General features: G+C 42.0%; 1 protein-coding gene and 1 long non-coding RNA gene across 5 annotated transcripts in view; one reads left to right on the top strand and one right to left on the bottom strand.

Moving 5' to 3' along the window:
* Positions 1 to 13736, bottom strand: part of LOC117790057 (homeotic protein ultrabithorax) — an 87991-nt gene that overhangs the window by 28359 nt on the left and 45896 nt on the right. The window lies entirely within an intron of this gene.
* LOC117790058 lies at positions 4304 to 4601 on the top strand. The gene is made up of 2 exons (XR_004617951.1): positions 4304 to 4337; positions 4401 to 4601. It is a non-coding gene; the product is annotated as an uncharacterized LOC117790058 (long non-coding RNA).

The following is a 13736-nucleotide window of genomic DNA, read 5'->3' as shown; positions in this document are numbered from 1 at the left end:
TTCTCATCTTATTTTTCTCTGATTTTTAATTTTTACGTGGCAACTGCTGTGTGCCGCAGCATGTTGCTCTTCATATATTTGTGGCGTAATTGAGTAAAATGAAATAATTAAAATGCATCGCATAAAGTAACTTAAAAATGTTTTAACGACCTTTTGTTAATAACGCAAAGTGCAAATGTCCTCTCGCTGATTGTTGCAGGTTGAACGTTGCACGTTTCACATTGCCTGGCCTTCCGCATGCAACAACAATGCGTATTGCGAATGCGTAACTGTGCAACTGCAACTGCAACTGCAACTGTGGCAGCCTTGTCAACTGTGCGCCACACGCAATTTCATTTGCTGCTGTTATTAAGTGATAATTGAATTTTTATGCCAGCGCCAACAGGCCAACAGTCATGAAATGTACTTCAGGTCCATTTGCAATTACCAGAAAGGTCAGAAAGGAGCAAAGATGACACAGTAAGAATGCGAGAGCTGGCTCAACTAAAGGATACTTTTTTATATACATTTCATACAAATATATTATTGTATCTAACAGAAAATTAAGAGTACTAACAGCTGATGCAGACGAATTCAATAAAATTGTTCAATAATTTTGTTAATGTTAATTTTAATTGAAAAAGATTTCTTTTTACATAAAAAACGCTTTTGTTTTTACCAAAACTCACCCAAAGTTGCCAAGCTAGTCTTTAATTTTTAAAATATTTGAAAAAACAATTTATAATATTTTATTCGCGTTTAGTTTTCGACTTGCAACAGTTGCAACGTCTGTCCAACTGAGCTGAACAGTTCTTCATTGGGCCCAGTTTCGCAGTAAATTGTGCTGCCAACTTTCTAAATGACCAAAATTGCTGCTGTGTCATAAATCAGACGATGTTCAACGCTGGATTACAAATTCGGCCATGTAACGCACTTTCTAAACAGAGAGACAAAAAATTGGACCGTACAAAAAAACGTAGCAAACTGTTTTGTTGGCCCGTTTCGACAATTGTTATGAAAAAGTGTCAACAAAAAGCAAAAGCAAAACAAAAAAAAAAAATAGATAGGAGCTGCAGCTGTTTTATGAGGGGTCATAGAGAAAACACTGCGACAATTTAAAGCGGAAACCGCAAACGTTGCAGAAATTATGAAAATTCATATTTCTGCACGCACTTGGCGGGAAAATGTTCAAGGGAAAATTCGCACAGGACACAGGACACAGCATACAGGATACAGGTATCTATCGCCGCGGGTGGCAGGCGTGAAATTTGCATGCGTCAATGGAAATATGAAATTTAGAGAATTGTTGCAACTGTTGCAACTTGCCACATTCAGTTAGACCAGTTGATTTACAGCCGTTGTTTTTGCCATGACTGTCATAAATCTCGTGCGCTACTTTTTGTTGTGTGTGTGGCAAATATTTTGGTTGCAGCGATTTCATGCCACGCACAAGAGGGGCAATTGCATTACACTTGGGCTCGTTTTAATTTCTGCACAAAAATAAAAAAAAACCCGACAGGCAAAAAATAAAAGGAAGAAGACAAGTCGCACACATTTCATGCGGCTTCCACAAAAGGTAACAGTCGCATCGAGTCGAGTCGAGTCGAACCCAAACTCAAACTCAAACCCGTGTCCCTCCAGGGACGACGACAACGAAAAGCAATTTACGAAAAGCACGCAGCGTTTAGATCAAAAGCAAAGACGTCGCGACGTCGCAAGTCGCCATTGGCAGGACACAGGACAGAGGACAGAGGACAGAGAGGGTTGAGGAGGAATCCAGCGAGAGAGGGACAACGATGGTCCAACGATGCTATACAACGCAAAACACATCATTAAGTATAAAATTCTTAAAATGGAATTTTAAATCATTAAAAAACCGCTGCAAAAAAGTCAACAGCAGCAGCAGCAACTACAACAACAGCAGCAACAGCAGCAACAACGAGCAATGTCGACAAGGAATTTGCAATGCGTTTGCTTTATTTGGCAGTGACTCGTTGGAAGCTGCAGCAACAACAGCAGCCGCATGCAACCAATGCCCAGTTGCTTTTGTCCAAAATGGTTGTGGCAGCAACAACAGCAGCGTGCAGCAGTTTTTTTTATGTACACGCCAAGCCAAACAGCTTGAATGGAAGTAATGATGCTGCCCCAAACGTTGTCCAAGTCTTGAGAAAGGCGCGCAGTTGTTGCATTCGCAATGAGTTGCCGCTGTTGCCGTTGTTGCCGCCGCTGCAGCAATGGCAATCAGCAACATGGCCGCCTGGGCAGCAAACGAAGCTGAACTGCCATCGTTGCTTTTATCGGCGTTTTAGCTCTTTTTTTTCTGCTTCTCAACAAAAAAATGCTGTTGTTGTATTTTTCCTATATGCATCAGTTTGCGGCTGCTGCTGCTGCTGCTGTTGCTGCTGCGCTTTTCGGGTAACATGTTGCCGCTGCACGAATTCTATGTTGCACTCGGAATTTGAAGTAAATAATTCTTGCGCTGTTCGTTTTGCTTGCAACATTTTTGCAAGTGCTTCGTGCTCGTTAAGCATTTTGCTCTGCGATTTCTTTTATATTCGTTTCTTTTATTTGGTTGATGCCTCGCAATGTTGCTGCTGCTGCTGTTGTTGCTCATAATGCGCCATCCACAATAAAAAGATACAAAAACGAAGATGAAAAAAAAAATTAAATAAAAAGGGCGCGCCGGCTGCGAAAAGTGGTTCCGTTTCGTTTATCTCATATTTGGGTGCGTTCTGCAATATTTCCCCCTTGCCCGCTCTCTCTATACATAATACGATGAGTAAAGGCGAATTATTATCGGCTAAGTTGGAATAATGACGTCAACGAGAGAGCGAGAGAGAAAGTAAAGTTAGCTAATGACGGATTAATGATACAGTCAATGACACACAACTTACTTGATGAGTAATTCAAAAACTTTAAAGCTTTTATGTCAAATTTTGTATTAAATATTAAGTCACTATATTTTTTTTTACTCTAGCCAATCGAATTTGTCATAAGGATTTCTCTCAAATTAATATCGTTTCGCCTTATTTATTTCTTTTTATATATTTGCCAAAAGTTCCCATAAAAATTTTCGCTTGAAAAAATTGTTAGATTTTATTATGTGATTCCTCAATCTTTCAGTTGCCATCGAGTTGTTCGTCGACATTTCTGCATCTTGGCCAAAATACTTCACATAGCTGGCAATCAGACAAACTGCTGTAAGCCATTAAAAAGTCAACTCGTTCTGTATTCCGATTCGTATTTGTATTCGTATTTGTATTTGTTTTTCTGCTTCTTCTACTCGTTTTCAGTCCATTTCCATCTTATGGGCAATGCCTGGCGACATTTGCGAGCAAATAAATTCAATTTGCTGCTAGTCGGCAAAACGGCGACAGGTTTTTGCCGCATTTATCATCGCATCAACATCACAGAGGACAAAACTGAGGATGGGACTGTAGATGAAAGAGACAGAGAGAGAGAGAAAGACAAGAACACATGCAGTTCCAGCTCCAACTTGAGCTCCAAATGAAACGCCATTTACCAATTTATTTATTTATATAAGGCGAATATATTTTATAACCCGCAGCAAATGCAGTCGAGCACAGCGCAAAAACGCGGCACAAAAACGCAGAGAGAAAAGAGAAGAAAAAAATCTGGAGAAAAAAAGATGTTGTATGAAGTGACCAAACTAGTTCGTTAAAATAAATTCGAGAGCCACTAACAATGTTGAGACGGACGGACAGACGGATGGACGGACAGACGGATGGACAGACGGACGGCTGGACGAATGGGCAACATGCAACGGCTGCCGCTGCCACAAGCAGAGGAGACCCAAGTCGGCGGTTCCAGTTTCAACCGGGCTGCAGAGTCGATGTATGCGGCAGGGCGAAGATGTATTCCTTTTGGGATGTTTTTAATTTTTCTTTAAAGTCGTTAAGCGTCGTCGTTTTTTGCGCCTGCCTCGGCCTTTGTGCCTCTGTTCGTTAGCTGTCGGGCAATGGAGTTGGCAGCAGGGAACAGGCAGCAGGAACAGGGAGCAGGAAGAGGGACACAGCGAGCTGGGAGCTGGAGCGCGCCATTGCCATTTGCTTCCTGCGTGCCGCCGCGTTGCCTTTCTAATGGAGTTTTGCAGATAACAGGCAACAGCAACGACAGCAACGACAACAACGGCAACATTGGCAACAGCAGCTTCAACTCTACCTTCTATTTACTGCGTCTCGCCTCCATTCCCCTTTTTTAGCTGCTGAACATAAACACACACTTACACGTACTTGGGGCAATGCCATGAAATGAAATTAAACCCTTTTCGTAACCAGAGGCCAGAGGATGAGCTTGAGAATAAGGGGAGCGTGGAGTGGGTGCGGGAGTGGGAGCGGGTGAGGTACGGCAAATAGTTGCAAAAAATTAACATTATTGCAATTTTCGCAGCCTCGAAGCAGGCAACGCAACGGCTAACAAGCCATGCCCCAAGGGACGCGCTTTCTTGCAGTTGCAACATCCTTACCTTAGCTGGAAACGCAAGCAAACTCGAGTATAATTGAAGATCTCCACTGCATTCAGCCATAAATTGAAAATCGTTTAGAAAATTAAAGAAATGAGTCTCGAACTGAGCTCGAAGAAGCGACTCCTTGTCCATGGCTCAACACCGCGGCTCGTATTTCTATTTACTTTTTAGTGGGCAAATGGAAATGCCGACAGTTGTAAGCCAAACAACTAGACAAGTGCAGCAAAACAAAGAAAATTGTTAAGAAGTTTTTTCTTTTAGCGACGACAGGCAGCATATGCAAATTTCCACAAGCTAAACTCGCTAAGAATTATACGAGTACACGGAGAAAGAGAGAGAAATGTTTAAGAAACAGACACAATTGTTGGGCACTCCTTGAGGAAAATGTTTGCATTATTGTTGTTTCACTTGCAGTTGTAGTTGGAGTCGGATTCGGAGTTGGAGTTTCCTTTCATTGGGGCTCGCGCAAATAATTCACAACTCAAGGTAGAAGTTTTTATGCAATTCTTAGAAAGTCTGAAATCATTCGAGTGCTTCTCTTGAGGCTGACAGCATTAAAGAAATTTCATTAGAAAATACTAAAGAAATAAACTTGAAAGACGACGATAGTTCTAGTTTATATAAAGGCAGACTTTAAGCAAGTCTGTGAAAACTTATATTAAATTATTTATAGATATAAAGTTTGCTACAGATAAATCTAGCATTGAAGCTAGTTTCCTGAGATCAACAGATCTGTTGGTTTCTGTTGTGCTCTGGCTGCAACATCATCTATTTCCACTCCCATCGCCCGTTACATTCAATTGTAGTTTTGATTTCGATTCCGACTGCCGCTGCTCAGTTTCCCGCTGTGTTTGCAATGATAACAGCCAGTCCCAGAGTCATTCCCCATTCCCATCCCCATCCCCATCCCACACCCAGATGAAGTACCAGTTGGCTGTCTGTCTGTAGTATCGCCGCATTTCAGTTCTAGAAAACACAGTGGGCTGCCTCGTGGAACTGCAGGCGGATTTCTAATCTGTCTTTGCGTGTTGTTTGCTTGCATGTGAGAATTGCAAAACACGGCGAACATGCAACGGCATGAAGGCAGCTCCCCCGCAACCCCAACCCCAACCCTTCAGCCATTAACCACACTATTTCCCTCTTAACCCTGCTTAGCCTACTCAAACAGAGGCAACATCAACAACAAGGTTGCCACATGCTGCGTTGCTCTTGTTGTTTTCCCTGTTGCACGCACAGACACACACACACACAGCATGCTGACCTGCTCACACACTCGCACACACACACACAGTTATGCAAATGTCGGACGCACCATCATAAAATTGGATTTGGCAGCTGATTTGGCGGCTATTTTAAGCCGCATTTTTCGCGCACGATTTTTGAATTAAAATTTTGGCCTGCAATATATAAATTAAATTTAATTTTAGCCAACATTTCGACCATTTCGACTATTTATTTTTAGTTTCTTTTTTGGCTTTTGCGTCGAAAATATGCTTTCATTTTCTTTTTTTTTTTTTGTTAATATAAATTTATTTTTAGTCGCATTTTTGTCGCATTGCGAATCTCTGTTGAACTCTCAGCGGCGGTGTTTTGTTGTTGTCTCTGGGCCGACTAAATAAATTTCGTTTTAAGCGTTTTCGCCACACTCCATATACAAAGGAGTTGCAGGAGCAGCAGCAACATCAGCAACATCAGCCAAATAGCCAACGATAATAAAATAAACAAAAGGTTTGCCGCCAGCTTTGGCCAGCTCTAAAGAAAACGCAGCCGAGTAGCTGAAGCGACCCCTTCGGGGGTAAGGGAGGGCAAAGGGGTAAAGGAGTGGAAGAGGTAGAAGGGGGCAACCCCCTGTAAAAGGTGAGTCGCAGTTGCTGCAGGTTTCGCCAGTTTTATTTGTGTGTTTTATTGTGGGCATATCTCAAAAGCGAATCTTTAGCCAGAGTCGAACTGCAGATAAAAGAGGGCAAAAGACAACAAGAATAAAGCAAGGAAGCAACACATGAACAGCACACACATACACACATAGAAGAACTGAAAATACATAGTTAAGTAATGGAAGACAGAAGAGAAACCCAAAAAAGAGTACAATGAAATAAAATCAATAGAAATACTTCAGAGAGAGAGAAGCGACTTTAGAGTTAACTTCAAACTGTTTTAAAAATCAAAAATAAAGAAATATATAACAGAAAAGAATATATTATTAATAAAAATTATATTTTCTTAATATTTATATTTGTTTGGGTATTTAAACCATTTTCTATGGCAGTTATTGCAAAAGTCGCTTTAAAATCGCGTGGAAAACGCGCAGAAAACGCTTAGAGATTTTGGAGGCGTATTTTGATTTGCATTTTGCTGTATTCGCCTATTGCCCCCACATTATATTGCCACTGCTTCTTGGTTGTTGTTTAGCTCGACAGGATTGCGTTTTATGCTGGCGGCAACAAGACGCTGTCCCTAAGCCCCGCCCCGCCCCCCGCAGCCTGCCTAGCACCTCCCTCGCACATATGCAAATAAAGCAACATGCGGCGCAACATGCGACTCGAGGCAGCCATTGACTTTGGCTCCCAGTGCAGACAGTAGGAGCAACGGAGGGATAGGGGGACAGAGGGACAGGGGGACCGAGGAACAGACAACAACGGAGTCGGGGTGCATCCGCATCCTCAGCTGCCTTCGTGTATCGAAGATGAATAAGGAGCTATTTTTACTTTTAAATCTTAAACAAGCATTTCTGTTGCACGTTCCCCCCTCACACTCCCTGCAATGGATATTGTCGTTGTTGCTGCGGATGCGGGTCTTTTGTGGCACTTTAGCGGTGGCAGTGGCAAGTCTCTCAGGCCTCGAACTCCAACTCGAACCCAGACGCAGCTTGATGATGTTGTTCCCCATAGTTGTCGTCATCGTAGCTGTTGTTAGTTGTTGCTGTACTTGTCTCATCTTGTTTTGTGGCAATGTCATCGAACTATCGACAACTCTGACTTTATTCTGGTTGCCCCAAACAGTTTTTGGCCACGTAACTCGATTGCTGTAATCCTTCTAGGCTCTAGGACATCCTTTTTTTGGTCTCAATCAAATGCCAAGTGTGAGTTCAGTTGTTGCGGTTACTCAGATACAAATACAAATACAGATACAGATACAGAAGCTCGGCTATCCACAAGATACTTTAGTGGCACATGTCTGCAGCATCTTTGTTTGTGGCTAGTGGACTTATGTACTTAGCTAGTGTGCATTTATTTAATCGCTTGAAGCATACACAAGCCAAAAACTATTATTTAGCCCCTCCAACCCCTTCAAAATGTACGAGTACATACAACATTTTGGGGAGGGGAGTGGAGAGTGGGGAGTGGGGAGTGTGGAGATGGCTGGCAATGCCAGACGACTCAAATCCTCATGTGATTTATGCAATTAGCACTCAACTAAGTCTAGTTAATGTACGACATGACGTTGGCAACTCTGGCAGACCCCAAAAGACTTCGTTAGCCGCTGCCATTCCCCTTGCCGTTGCCGTTGCAAGGCGACGAACCGTGGCGCCACCAATGGCCGCTTAGACATTCAAAAATCAAATTATAAATACAGATGCAGATGCACATACGAGTACAATCCCCTCAACGCTCTGTTGCCCGTCCCAGAACATCATCGAATTTCCACGAAAAATCCACAAAGCATGTGTAAAACTGTGTGTGTGTGTGTGTGTGTGTGTAATTCGACAAGGCTTCGTTTTTCTGATCGGTTTATATTTTACGGCCTGCCAATTGGTGGGCAATTTTAATGCATATTTCATTGTAGTACAACATTACTTGGCTATGGATAATGCCTGTCCATAATGCTGTCCCATTGAATTCATGTTAAACTCTGCTCTTTCTCCTCCTCCTCCTTTCCATGTTTTCCCTGCTCCTTCCCAAGGCAAACCTTCCTACTCCGCGCTGCTCTTTTTGGGGGGGAGTTGTACTCCATATTGAATTATGATTTATGATTGGAACATGTTGTAACTGGCGCAAGGGTACTTAGAATACAAACGTGTTAGTATGAGTGTGTGTGTGTGTGTCTGTGTGTGTAAAATGTGCACATATGCGCTAGTTAGCGAGACATTTGCTGCAGTTTCAGCAAAGTCAGGAGTTCGAACTTGAAGTGGTTGAAGGCCAAAAATAGCGACATTTGTGCGCGGCACTTGAGAAAAATGGAAATGGAAAATGGAAAATCGAAAACGGTGGCCATGTTTTGCGTGCAGGACACAATATATTCCCATACATATTTTCCATTTTCTTTAATACATATATTCATGGCACTGCATATGTGTCTAACAAGTCAATGTTTGTAATTGGAGCTGCAATTGGATTGCCTGGAATGGCCTGACAATTAGCCCATTATGCCACTCAATACTCACACAGGATGTGAAAAATCTTCAAAGTATAGTTAAAGATCAAGATAATTCATGTGCAAGATCTGAAAATTTATAATCTTGAGATAATCTCTGGAGATAAGTTTTAGAAAATGTTAAAGGTTCATAAAATTTATTATGATAAATTGTATTAAAGGAACATTTATTTTTTAAGTCCTTAAGATACATTTAATGGATTTATGAATTTTGAGTCTATGGAATCATATATTATATTTCGAAATATGTTTGCCTGTTGTTCGATCTATAAATTCGATCTATAACCTCTTTTTGACTGTAATTCAAATTATCATCTGTTAGTTAGACGCTCTTCACTGAGTAACTTCTTTGAGTTAAAGTCCTGTCTATAATCGTGTTGGCATTGGTTGCATGTTTGGCTTGTCCATGGGGCAACGTCTAATCACCACAGCTGTCAGCTGCACTCATCCGATGCGACAATGAGTGGCAAGTCAAGCCATTCAAGTGTCGTTGTATTTTAACACGTGAGTGACTTTTATACGTGGCCATTGTGTAGAGATGACTCGTTTTGAAATGCCAGACCAGGCGCAGGAAAATTCACACATATCCCTACAACAGAGGGGGAGGAAGGGAGGGGAGGGGGGCTAGTCATACTCTGAGGACCGCATAAAAATGCCATATAAATGTGACACTTTAAATGCCAACGACCAAAATAGTTTTGAATGGCAGTCGGGCGAGACAACTGAGAAAGAGGGGAAATGGGAGGCGTTAAAGTGGGCGGGGTCACTTCACGTGACGAATTCGTGACGTGACAACGCAAGAAAAAAAGGCAAACAACAAAATGGAAATGGAAATAAAAATGAAAATGGCCAACTTACATTTATTTGCATTTTCAAGTTTTTGGCCAGTGTGCGAAGAGTTTTTCTTTTTCCTGTTGGTCTCTTTTTTTGTATTCTTGCCACAGACATTTGCACGTTTTTTTTTCCTGTGCTGTTTTAGTGAAGCACATTCCTCATTTCATTTCATTTCAGTTCTTTTCGTAGCGTTTCGTTCGCCCAGTTCCTTCCTTCCTTCCGTTCTGCGGGCTCTTCACACGACACATTTTCCACAAGAATGAGTCCAGCGAGTTGGCGACATATTTGCATATGTACATATATGATGTGTGTGTGTGAATGTGTGTGTGTGTGTGTGTGTGTGTGTGTGTGTGTGTGTGTGAACTGTCAACGCGCCATAGAACTGTCAACTTGATGGTAATTCTGAACACAGCAATGAAAACTGCCAACAGAATGAGCCACTACATATGAAAGGGGATTCACATGACTTAGGACTGCGAATTTTCCTCCATTTTCACTTGTCGCGTCGCTGTCTGGTTTTCTTTCATTTTATTTCGTTTCTCTTTTTTTTGTTGGGTAAGACAAAGGAGCTACTGATGGATTCATACAAATTAAATGTCTGTATTTCGGCACAGACAATTTCTCATTGAAAATGCATGCAAACATGTCGTATTTATGAGTCGCCCAATTGCGCCCCAATCCCTAACAGCCCCGCCCCCTTGGTGACAAGGGTGACTGGCAATTAGTGGGATGTCGGGCAGACACTTCCGCTGCATCTTGAGTGCCACATCCGTTGCACAGCATTATAAATCAAATGCTGGCAAATTAGGCAAAAGTGTCTGCAACTCTGATGAGTTGGAAAATGATCTGGAAATACTTTAATCCATAAAAAGCTTTTGTAGATTAACTGCCATCAATGTTAATCACTGTTATCAACCATTTGCATTTCATCTTTGCTTATTTTCCCAGCATAGCTTTGTCTATCAATGCGCTTAATTACGGTCATTATTTTCCGCCGTTTTATTTTATTTTTTTGTGTAAAAAAAAAATAATTTATTTTATATGCATGCGTGTCATAAATCTTCAACGATTTATGCTTATTGCCAATTTATTGGCAGCAGCAACAGCAAAAAAAAAATATAAAAAATGGGGAAATTGCATCGAAGCGCCAGCAAAGTTCAAACAATCAACGCCATTGTTGCGACACAGTATGCTGTTCATTTTGTCTACATTTCACAGTTTTCATATAACAATATTGTCAATTTACTATCAGCAACAGCCTGAAACAACAACAACAACAGCAACACCAACAACTACAGCAAAGCCGCTTTGAGCTTCGTTGCACGTTGGCGTTGTGGCATGAACAAAGAGAAAAAAAAATGATTGGAAAACTGAAAAATGTATTATTAAGTCCCAAAGCTGCACTTCAATTAAAATGCATTTTCGCAGTTTATGAGCTTAATCTCATAAACAATTTCTGTATTGTTGCAAACTCTTTTTGTTATTCTCGCGTATTTTGACTGTCAGCAAAAGGTTTAAATATTTTGCGGTAAATAAAGAGAGACAGAGATTTGTATATAGAAAGAGAGTAAACTAGATAATAGTTGTTAACATAATCAAATAAAAAAAATGGAATAATTATTAAATCCTTATTATTCACTTTTGTCAATAGGAATTTTAGGCCCATCGTAAAATATAATGATATAACTTTTTTACAAACTCTTTACACGAAATAAGATTGAATTATGCACATACTCTGATTCTTCTATTTATTTACGTTTCTTAAATGATTGAATAACTCGTAAGATAATTATGAAAATTAGTTATTAAAATCAATCTCAGTTTAATTTGATACTCTTTGTGTAGCCTTAAGCTGTCTCTCAAATCAATATTCAATCGTAAATGATCAATCTCCAGTTCCTTAACCGTCTATTAGCTATTTTGATTAACTAAAGAGCTGTGTTTTAATGCAATTCAAGTGCCTACAAAAGTGTCTCATAACCATTCTCAGTTGGAACTTCATCCTCAGACTGCAGTGTCTCTATCTCTGTGTTCCCTCAATCAACCTGTTTTGTTTGTTGTTGTTTTTGTCTTTTAATAACTTTATAATGGCGTGTTGTATCACGCGCTCGAACCTCGTTTGGACACGCCTCCAAAAAGCCAGCCAGCCAATACTTCTCTCTGCTTCTCGCTGCATCCCCCTGTGGCCACAAAAACACAACACAAGCCAAACAACAATTGCAAACTGCCGCGAGTTGTTGTCGTTGTTGTTGTTTCAGTTTGTTGTTTGTTGCTGCAGTTCGTGCGATTCTTTTTTCGGTTATCGACAATTTTCAATCTATGCGCATAACTCAAGTGTCGGCGCAGCAACCAAACCCGACACCCCAAACGACCCCAAACCCGCATAACACTCCGCGACCTGCCCCTGCCCCGTCCTCCTCCCACCCTCTTCTTCTCTTATACAACTCTTCTCGCCTCATTCGAGGCATATGTGCAACTTCCGTGCAGAGCTCTCTTAACTGATGCTGCGCCTCGATCCGGGCACTGGCCTTCGTTCTGCGGGCCCAGTTTGCATCAAACTTGGCAATAGGCAGCACAAGATACAAAAAAAAAAGAAGAGGAAAAAAAGAGAGACGTAGAGGAAGCAGCAGCAGAAGCAATAGAACACAACAACAGCGAAATAATATTGGCAACATTTTATTGCACTGTGACCTAGAGCATCTGTGGCAGCCACTGGTCCTGAACCTGCTCGAAATTTGACTCCGCACATTCCGCTGTCCCCTCTCCGTACTCTCTCTCTCTCTCTCCTCTCTCTTCAACTCTATGGGTAACTGGACTATCGCAGCAGCTACATCTCTGCTCCGTCCAGCTCAGTCCCGTCCAGCCACCATCTCCTTATCGCCAACGTCAATAACAAGCCACCCGACGACATTCATTCTCCTCACCCAATCTCCCACTCTCTCCCTCTCTCTCAGTCGATGCTGCCTGCTCACATCCTTGTGCGTCTCGTTTGGCTGCAAAATTTACATCCTGTACGGCTGATGGTCGTTTTACTGTTTCCGTGCCCTGCCGGACTCCGAGTGGCAAGCCATAGCCGGTCTTGCAACGCATATGAATATTTTGCAGCAGGCAACAATAAAATCCATGACATCATAAATATCGATGCGTTGCCATTGCGCAATTTTCGGTGCGGGCTTAGCACGGAACGACAGGGTCATACATTCCATTGCATGTGGGGTCAGTCTGGGGGCATGCCACACCCGCAGCCAGCCATCGCCGCGCGATAACTCGATAATTATGTCCGCTTTTGTTTATTTCACACATCGATTACAATTTCGACTGCCGTTGTGGGAGGCAGTCGGAACTTTTGGCTGGATGGCAACAACAAAAAGGGGCAGGTCGCCAGTGGTCAGTCGGTGCCACACGTTCTATTACCAGAAGATAGGCTGCGGTCTATGGGCTGTGCATACGTCATAGTTTCAACACTTGCGGAATTTACAAACTCAACTTTGTCAAGAGAGGGGAGTTGGGCAGGGGTTGAAGAAAGACGTCACTGGGGAAAGAGATACCAAAGTGCAGCAGCTACCCCCAAAAGGCAGACGTAGCTGCCACACAGGTAACTGAGGGGGCAGGGGGGAGTGGGGCTGGATGAGTTTGTCTGGCGTCGCCTGCTGCTCATAAGTAAAACGTTGTGAGCAAAGTTTTATAAATTATCCTTGTGAGAATCCTTATTTATGGCGCGTGTGCAATTTTCATTTTATCGCAGTAAAAGCAAAGTTAAGTTAAGCTGCCGCTGCCGTTGCTACTGCCGTTGCCCCCTTCCCTGCTCATGTTGCAACTTTGCTGGCAAATGGAGGCGTTGCAACAGCAGCAGCAACAATAACAACATCTATCTGTATCTCCGTCCCACTCTAACGCTCATTTTTTATATTTGCCCCGACGAACTTCAATTGTTCAGCAGCAAACATAAACCCCAGCACACAAACTCAACACAATTCAGACTGCAACTCAAAAAAAAAAAAAAAGAAAAAAACCAAACCAAAGCCAAGCTGAACTCGTATATTGCACAAATATCTGTCCAGGAATC

This window comes from Drosophila innubila (assembly GCF_004354385.1).
Source record: "Drosophila innubila isolate TH190305 chromosome 3R unlocalized genomic scaffold, UK_Dinn_1.0 2_E_3R, whole genome shotgun sequence".
In the NCBI taxonomy this organism is placed as follows: Eukaryota; Metazoa; Arthropoda; class Insecta; order Diptera; family Drosophilidae; genus Drosophila; species Drosophila innubila.
This window is presented reverse-complemented; position numbering and strand designations above follow the sequence as displayed.